The following is a 9,814-nucleotide window of genomic DNA, read 5'->3' as shown; positions in this document are numbered from 1 at the left end:
TTATTTACAGAATGCTTAATTAGGAACTGATGCAGCATTTACATCCTCGACATTTTATTTAGAAACAGTTATGCTCGTGTATGCAGTATTTGCTTGAGTTCTTTGATAACTGGGCATTTGATTTGCCAAGGAAAGGAGGGAGAAAGCCTAATTTTTTTCCCCTTAACATTGCATCATTTCCTGTTCCAATTTTTTAATCAGAACTCAAAAACCTTCATTTGTGACATCTTAGCTACTTTCATAACTATTGTTTTCAATGTCCTATAATAAAATAATTCAAGTAAAAACAAGAAAAGTTACCACTAGATAGGAATTTAGTATCTACTTTTGGAAAGGTAGAAAGCTACATTGCTGCTAGCTTCCACCTCTAGGAGATGTCACTGTGTTCTGTTAAGGGCTGGTGAATAGAAGAAGACAGAAATCACAAAGATGTAGAATTAGTCTCTGATTAAGGGATCTGTAAGGCTAAATCTCCCTGGAATCACAGATCCACACCTTGGATCTAATCACAATTTAAAAACTTGACCTCAATTTTTGTTTCTAGATGCCATTACATTTGCATTTCATGCATTTATGATAAGCTTTTCCTCCATCCTGCCTTTTTTTAGTCTAATTTTTCAACCCCAAACTTATCAGTTTCTTGTTCTTGGTTCATTTTCAATCTCCTGTCCCCTCTTTACCTTTTTTTTTTTTTTTTTTTTGCTGTCCCTTTTCATTTTCTAGGTTGAGTATATACTTTTTGAATGAAAGTCATTATTTTAAAAATTCTTCTTTGGCTCTGAATCATTCCTTCAGAGGAAAGGAATTCTAGAAATCTAATATAAATGGTTCAGAGTTTCAGATGCCCCTAAATGTGAATACAATTAAATGAATACTCGAGCTAGTAATCATGTTATTTAATAAATCAGTTGTATAACTGATTTACTAATTTGCTTGGGGAAACTAATGAATGTTGGAATCAGATTTTTATTTTATTTTATTTTTTTATTATATGAAATTTATTGTCAAATTAGTTTCCATACAACACCCAGTGCTCATCAAAAAAGATGCCCTCTTCAATGCCCATCACCTATGGGAATCAGATTTTTAAAAAACATTTGCGTTCAAACAGCAGTGAAACTAGAAAAAGAACACATTTAAAAAAATTTTTTAACGTGTTTATTTTTTATTTTTGAGAAACAGAGAAAGACAGAACATGAGCAGCATAGGGGCAGAGACAGAGGGAGACACAGAGTCCGAAGCAGGCTCCAGGCTCTGAGCTGTCAGCACAGAGCCTGAGTGGGGCTTGAACCCACAAACACTGAGATCATGACCTGAGCCAAAGTCGGATACTTAACCGACTGAGCCACCCAAGCGCCCCAAAAGAGAATATATTTTTGATTCTACACACTATAAATAGAGTAACTAAAAACATAATTTGGTGTAGATGACAGGACTGCAAGGGAGAAAGTAGAAATTAAATAACAAGGTCACCTTATCAGGAGAAAAAAATACAGTCATAACTTAGAGAATACATCATTTTAAGCATATTCAAATAGACAAGGAAGAAGTAATGTAGGATCTTGGATCCTATGTTTGGGAATGATTTAATATCGTGTAATTCACAGAGTTCTCTGCAGAAAGGGAAAGGAGCAAGGAACCTGATTGTTGATCAGGGAGAGAGAGTGAATCAGTTACCATCCTACCCAGAGAAGATAAATCTACACGAAACTCTGGAAGCCCAGTCATACCATATATCTATCTTAAGGGTGGGTCAAATCCCTATGCTGGCTGTCACATATGTCAATAGTACTATCTCCCCAGTCACAAGCAAGCATATTTCTATAGCGTGGGAGCCAAATGACAGCAACCACACCCACGCCAGAGCCTTCATTATTTCCCGTCTTCTGAGATTAGACTTATGTTTTTTTTGAATGAGACTCTGCAGTGGCTGGATCTCATAACACACCAGTTTACATATAAATTACAACTCTTGAATGGGGCTAAATCTATAATGCTCTTCATCCATAAATAGACTTGTGTTAACAAAGTTTTAGATCAAAAATGTATTTAAATATTCCTAAATGTCTAATGTGTTTGCGCAAACAATTTCCTTTTGCTTAAACTTGAATTATTCTTTCTTTCCTTTTATGTGAATAGTGAGGTACATCCAGAATATAAAAAAATTATGAGGAACCATAGAATGAACTTCCAGGTGCCCATTATACAGCCAGGTCAAATTTTAACATTTTCCTTATTTGCCTGAGCACTTTCCTTAGAATTTTTTTACACAATTAAAATATTTCAGATGCAGATGAAATCCCTGGCACCACCTCCCCCAATCCCACTGTCCATCATCCTTCCCTTCAAGTAACCACTACCATGAATTTGGTGTTTATCATCCCATGCGTGTTTTTATAGCTTGAGAATATATGTATGCATTCCTAAACAAAATATACATAAACGAACATTTTAACCTTTTATAAAAAGTAGCACCATATTGCATATCGCCTTCTGCAATTTGCTTTTTTTACTTAACATTGTATTTTTAAGATTTATCCATTTTGAGAATGTTACTGAGCCATAAAAAAGAATGAAATCTTGCCATTTGCAACAACACGGATGGATCTAACGGGTATAATGCTAAGTGAAAGAAGTCAAAGAAAACAAATACCATATGATTTCATTCATACCTTCAATTTAAGAAACAAAACAAGCAAGCGAAGAAAAAAAGACAAACTTAAAAACAAACTCTTAACTACAGAGAACAAACTGATGGTAACAGAGGGGACATGGGTGGGGGGATGAGTGAAATAGGTGAAGGGGATTAAGAGTACACTTGCCATGATGAACACTGAGTAATGTACAGAATTGCTGAATCACTATATTGTACACCTGAAACTAATGTAACACTATATGTTAATTATGCTGGAATTAAAAATAGATAGATAGGCGATAGATAGATAAATGATTTACCCATTTTTGCTGCATTCACCATCAATCTTCATTTGTTTTAATTTAGACCTGGAGCTCAGTTTTCTCTGATTTTGGTTTCACTGGGCTATTTGGCCATACAGAAGTTTACTATTTAGTGGAGAGAATGAGAGATCGCAAACGATTTTTGAAACAGCAATGATTTCAATCCTATCTGCTTACCATGGAAAAATGGATTAAGAAAAATAGTCTGTTTTCAGACTTTCTCATATAGTTTCTAAAGATGACCTGGGCTATTCAAGTAATTAATACCCCCAAAGTTTTTCGATATGTTATGAACACCAGTAAGCCATCACTGAGCTGCTGGGCTGCAAAATAAAGAGCTCTTGTCCTAGGAGTTAGTGGTCTTACAGTCTTGTCCTGACTCTACTAACTTTGGCAATTTATCTAACTCCTCTGGGGTCTCATTCTTCTCATCTATAAAATGAATCTGTTGGGGGCGCCTGGGTGGCGCAGTCGGTTAAGTGTCCGACTTCAGCCAGGTCACGATCTCACGGTCCGTGAGTTCGAGCCCCGCGTCGGGCTCTGGGCTGATGGCTCAGAGCCTGGAGCCTGTTTCCGATTCTGTGTCTCCCTCTCTCTCTGCCCCTCGCCCGTTCATGCTCTGTCTCTCTCTGACCCAAAAATAAATAAACGTTGAAAAAAAAAATTAAAAAATAAATAAAATAAAATAAAATGAATCTGTTGGATCAGGTCCTCTTGCTAATTTCAACGATCTCTGAAAGAGTTAAAAATTATGAAGACTTAACATTTATTTTAATTTTTTTTTCAACGTTTATTTATTTTTGGGACAGAGAGACAGAGCATGAACGGGCGAGAGGCAGAGAGAGAGGGAGACACAGAATCGGAAACAGGCTCCAGGCTCTGAGCCATCAGCCGAGAGCCTGACGCGGGGCTCGAACTCACGGACCGCGAGATCGTGACCTGGCTGAAGTCGGACGCTTAACCGACTGCGCCACCCAGGCGCCCCAACATTTATTTTAAATCATATGCTTTCATAGAATTTTATTTTCTGTCTGAAATAAAATTTTATTATAGCACTTTGAGAAGGAAACTGCATAATGTATGAATACCCATTTTTTAGGACATAGAGTATATTTAGCTATTTAAATTAGTATGTAGGTGTATAGTTATAGCTTTGCCTTCCTTGCACACCTTGTTCACGTCTATAATCTATTTAGTCCTTCTGAGTCCTTGATGATAGGACCCCAATTATTGACATTGCTCTTGTGGAGAAATAGGATTCACTTCCACGATCCATTCCCTGATGCAAATCCAGGAGCACATTGTCAACAAATTGTAAGGACTGCAGATGGGAATGTATGGTATTAGAGTCACCTGCGGATTATTTGGCAGTTTCAGTTACTATTCCTGGACCCTTCAAACACAAGAGTAAGGCTCTTTTATTAAAGCTGCAACCTGCAGAATCCTCCTTCAATTCTTTATTAGAAAAATAGAATAAGTCATTTTAGAGGGTTTTTGAATTCCTAATTGCAGATATAAATAGCTATCAGGCTGGAAAATACCTGAGCATAATCAAAAATATAATCTCACTTACAACACTGGAAGCTTTGTAATAACACAAAAGTGCCCCTCCTTCTATCGCCCTCATCCTCCCACTTTTACCAACTTCTGTCCACAATTTCAAGAGAGATATTAGAAAATCCTTTTAAATCACCCAGGGGCCTGGGTGGCTCTGTTGGTTGAGCATCTGACTCTTTATTTCGGCTCAGGTCATGATCCCAGGGGCGTCAGATCGAGCCCTGTAGTCAACTCTACGCTGAGTGGAGCCTATTCAAGATTCTCTCTCTCTCTCTCTCTCTCTCTCTCTCTCTCTCTCTCTCCTCTGCCCCTCTCCCCAGCTTGCACACACTCTCTCTCTAAAATAAATAAAATGAAAAAAAAAAATTAAACCACCACTTACCTTGAAGTAAATTTAAAAGTGTGATCAAGGATAGAGACGACATAGGTGTTAAAGTGTGAAAACAAATCTTGATGATTGCCCAAGTATCTAATAACTTGTTCACCAATACTCTATTTAAAAAATATAAACTTTCGGGGTGCCTGGGTGGCTCAGTCGGTTGAGCATCTGACTTCGGCTCAGGTCATGATCTGGCAGTTCACAGATTCAAACCCCACATCGGGCTCACTGCTGTCAGTGCAGAGCCTGCTTTGGATCCTCTGTCCCCTTCCCTCTGCCCCTGCCTGCTTGCTCTCTCTCTCGCTCTCTCTCTCTCAAAATAAACATTAAAAAATTTTTAAATATAAATTTTCGTGACTAATGGATTATTATCATGACATAGGCCTTTGAGCAGCCTGTTTCCCACTCCTTTTTAGCATAATTTTAGCATTATCCCTAATTTATTGCTATGGGGAATTACCTTATTTTGCCTTGTTTCACACACACACACACACAAAAACCATCTTATTTTGTGGAAAACCATCCTCCTCATGTAACATTGTAGTCCATGGTTTCCCAAGATTTTTGCACTCAGACACCAATTATATTATCTCTTGGGGATATGATAAGATTATGTTAAAAGTCACGTTAAAGCTGTGGATTTCCTTTACTGCCCTACATAGCAGCCTTACTTCCATAGAATTCACAAATTATATTTAAGGAATTAGGAACTTCCTTTCTAGTTTTATTCTCATTAAATCTTCTGGGACATTTGTTCATTAAAGAGAATTGGTTCAATAAACTATGTCCATTAAGTGTGTAGGGCATGCTACCAGTCAAATGCCAGGGCTCTGAGTGGGTAGGATTTCATGGTCAAGTACAGCTCTCTTTATATTCACAATCACTTTCTCATGTCCCCCTCACTCCCACCGTCTTGCACCACTGTTATTCACTCTTACTCCTGCTAATAACTCCACTTAGATTCTCTCATCCCACCTCCTTTCCCATAACCCCTTCCCCCCACTGTTTCACGTTTCCCACTTACATTTAGCTGTATCTGCTCTGATCTGTGGGCTTCTTTTGCCTTAAATCCTAGGCAGGCGAACAGAGGCAACACCATCAACCTGTCCAAGAAGCAGTGCGATGGCGGAGGGTATATAAGCAGGTGGTAGCAAGAGCATCCAAGTGAATGTGGGCCAGGCCTGGGGACCTGCTGGGCTGGCCCACTCACGGGCATTCCTGAGAAGGCAACATAAAGCAGGAGGCATCACCGTTACTGTGGGGTGTGAGAGCAGGAAGGAGGAGGCAGCAAGGGGGGAAGAATTCTCAAACAAAAAGTAGAAAGCCATGATTATAATCCCCGTCAGATCTAGTGTCAGCGTCGTGTCCAATGAGTTGGGGGGAGGACCAAAGTCAGTGTGGTAGAGCCGAGTTTACCTTGTGCTTTGGCTTTAGCAGTACGTGGGCCCATGCAAGTACCAGCAGCTGAGCTGATTGCGGCCAACACAGGCAGAAATCAAGAGTGTCAGAGAAAATGTGATGGCAGAAGAGGCCACCACGGGGGTGGTTGAGGCATGGGTTAGGAAGCAGACAGCAAAACTGGCACAGGCTGCTGGTCTGATCAGGCACCAGGAATGACAGAGAGGCTGGCACTGGTAAGTGGAAGCTGTTAGGCAGGACAGACCAGCTCGGCCAGTACCACAACTGAGGCCACGTTGGGCTTTGATCAAGGAGGTTGAGGCACATACGAGAAAGTAGAAGAGACCTAATAGGTAAGCCAAGGTAGTGAGTGGTCAGGAGGAACAGACACAGGGCAGGCCAGATGGCTGTTACTATGGGTCCAATTTTCCAGCTGTGATCAAATAACCCAATTAAAATGTAAGTCAATTTAGGCCAAGGTCAATTTGAATTCTATGCTTTGCTGGTGATATAGGATCATTAATTGTATCAATACTGCCCATGCTAAACCCATTCTGAAATGGGAGCAGTTGTATCCCTTATTATTGGTCTGGATGTGTTCAGCAAAAGGAAATGATGAAGGCAAAACCATGTAACTATTTTTAAAACGGATGCTCATTAATAAGGTCTGGGAATCTTGAGGAGATTTAACTTGACAATGTTGAGATTCATATAACTTTATGTTGAGAATTCATTTTCCAGGAATAATTTATTTCAATTAGTCACATTTTTATCTTCTACTGGAGTGTAAATTTAATCTAGCATGAATATCTACCACTTGAGTACTAACATAATCTTTTTCTTTACACAAAAAAATAAAATAACGTGTATGTATGCGTACATGTATGTGTCAAGACTAAAAATTAAACATAGGTTGAAGTCGTGACTAAGAACAAATGATTGGCAAATTCACAGTTAGAACTTAGAATTCCATTGTGAAGTTGACTAACTTCTTGTGCAAGTAAGATTGCCAGCATATAGGGGTGCCTGGGTGGCTCAGTCAGTTAAGTGTCTGACTCTTGATTTTGGCTCAGTTCATGATCTCATGGTGCGCGAGTTTGAGCCTTGTGTGGGGCTCTGCACTGTCAGTGGGATTCTCTCTCTCTCTCTCTCTCTCCGCCCTGCTCTCTCTCTCAAAAATAAATAAATAAACTTAAAAAAAAAGATTGCCAACACATGAAAAAAGTAATCTTGTCTCAATTGTAGCTACAGATTGCAAATCTTGCATCAGTTCAAATTTTTGCCAACAGATGCCAATGACTTTACTGAAAGCAGAAGATATTTAGAATGGAAATGGAAGTGTAATCACAACCCTGGTTGATTAACATGCTCATTGTGCTTCATTATTATGATACTAACAAACATTCAGCTTTTGAGTGGATCAGTGATACATTCAACATATCACAGGAGCATAATTTTTTAAATGATTTGTCCAGAGTTTCTATCAATCCATCCTAGAAACAGAGCCAAGTGTTAGAGTTATTGCCGCCTGAGTTACAACAGCTGCCCTGGGAATCTTGCCCAAACAGCAAGTTAACTGCTATTCACGGTACTATCTGGTCTTTCCCACCCCCAAACATACACAAAAGATTTTTGTCATTCTTGGCATCGGGCAGTAGAAGTAGCAAGACATGCCAGTAGAACTCTAAAGGCAGAATGTCCTTCCACCTGTTTTATGCTGTAAGACAGACTTCCAAGTGCGAGGCGGTGTGGAGGGCTGTTTCCTTGAATGGCAGCTGAATGCACCAGCAGGATCCCTGGCAGCAATGCCCAGGCACTGAAGCTGGGCATTCAGGAGAACTAAATGGAGAAAAGAAACTTGAGCAAACCACTTCCTGGAACACTGAGAACCTAAATGGGAAATTAAGAAGTACCAGATTCTCTGTACTCTCATACCAGCCAAGGTCAGATTTCTAAGCTCCTATCTATTCTAATCTTCCCCCCCAAAAAGTGCTATGACAATTTGTGAAGGTAATAAAAGTTATCTTTTTTTTTTCCTTTTAGAAAATAGTGTTGCTCACTGCTTTATTATGCTCTTACTTGAGAATTTTTCCCGCATCCCAAACAACTTTGTACCACAAAAGACTTTGACCTAGGGAGACAAGTGGCTTCTTCTACATCTCAAAGGGACAGCTCCTTAGGTAAAAGGTGTTGGATAGTCCAGTTTGCTTGTTGAACATTCTCCCAAGATAATCACATTAACAGAAAGCTGGGGGCGAAAGTCTGGCCTCTGCCTGCTCATCAGACAAAAATCTTACCACTCAGCAGGACACCTACACAGGGAGAATTTGGGGCAGGAATAGCTGCCACAGTTGAGTACTCATTAGCAGTCATGAGGATAAATTGGTAGCAAAAGACCTAGAACTCACAGGCTTGTGTTAATTTGGTGCTATCTGCCTGCCACCCGAAACACTATTTTCAAACTTAGAAGCCTAGCAAGTTTCAGAAAGTAATAACCACAGTCCCAGGGAACAGGGAAAAATTCCTCCAGCTACTTTCAGTTTTTCAGGAAGCTTGAAAGTAATTGTTTACTTAAAATAAAACCTCAGGGATGACTTTTAGTTAGGGGAAAAAAAATCTTGATTCCTTGATTTCCTTTTGGGAAGGTAAATTCATTGTGCTTGCAAAATCTTTCAAAGCAGGGATTGTGCAGGGGAAATCATATTAAAAGGGGTTTTCAGTGGGGAAGAGTTTAGCAAACACTGTCCGACAGAAAACTGTTTTAGGGAGGTAACTTTTCAAATTGTTTCCATAAACATTTCACCAACAGTGGCTTACTTCCCATTCTGCTGTGCATCTAATTCAATCAAAGTACTGAAGACTTACAAAGCTTGTTGGAGGAGTGGCTGTGGGAAATTCCAGAGCTGCCACCGCCTGTGGAGACTTCCTTTGCTGAGTGTCTCAGATCTCAGACACTCAGATCCAGATCCCACGGCCTTACTTGCCAGAGCTGCAAAGAAATGATAGAAATTCTGTAGAAGTAGACCTTGCTGCAGCCAGGGAGCCTTCTCACAAAGTTAGGGATTCTTCAAAGAGGTTTTACCAAAGCAGAGGCACAGCATGCATACCGACTTCCGCAGATTCAAGAAACGTAGGCAACGACGTTTCTTATTTGCTCTCCTCTCATTTCATCAGCAAGAACAAAATCAGTTGTTTTCAATTGGCACAAAAGTGTATTTATTCATTAACTCATCAGGCGGTGCTCACGTACCTATCATGTGCCGGGCTCTGTGCTAAGTGCTGGGGACACAAAGATGAATGAGACTCGTGGTGCCACAAGCAGGGTTGTCAAAAACCAACCTCATTCTGGGTTGCTTGGACAGGCCAGCTGGGACCTGGGCTTCTCATTTCGCACAGAAGGGATTGCACCCAAATTTCTCACGGGACCGGTTTCTGCTTTCCATAAAACCAAGGTCTTCAGGTGCTGGATAACTGATTCTCCTAGTATCTAGTTAGACCTAGTATCTAACCGCAAACTGGATG

At 40.0% G+C, this 9,814-nt stretch overlaps 1 long non-coding RNA gene across 2 annotated transcripts; it reads right to left on the bottom strand.

The window, feature by feature from the left end:
* Positions 1-2,608: 2,608 nt before the first annotated feature.
* LOC147583130 (uncharacterized) lies at positions 2,609-9,403 on the bottom strand. Of its 2 annotated transcripts, none has more exons than XR_015245654.1 (3): positions 9,158-9,403; positions 5,919-8,131; positions 2,609-3,063 (listed from the first exon to the last, which is right to left on the bottom strand). It is a non-coding gene; the product is annotated as an uncharacterized LOC147583130 (long non-coding RNA). The 2 variants fall into 2 exon arrangements; XR_015245653.1 differs by having other exon boundaries at positions 5,919-5,997.
* Between the last annotated feature and the right edge of the window lie 411 nt (positions 9,404-9,814).

Source organism: Puma concolor, chromosome A2 (assembly GCF_028749965.1).
Source record: "Puma concolor isolate L17-30 chromosome A2, mPumCon1.1.hap2, whole genome shotgun sequence".
Classification (NCBI taxonomy): Eukaryota; Metazoa; Chordata; class Mammalia; order Carnivora; family Felidae; genus Puma; species Puma concolor.
The sequence above is the reverse complement of the archived record's forward strand: the minus strand, read 5'-3'. Positions and strand labels throughout refer to the sequence as shown.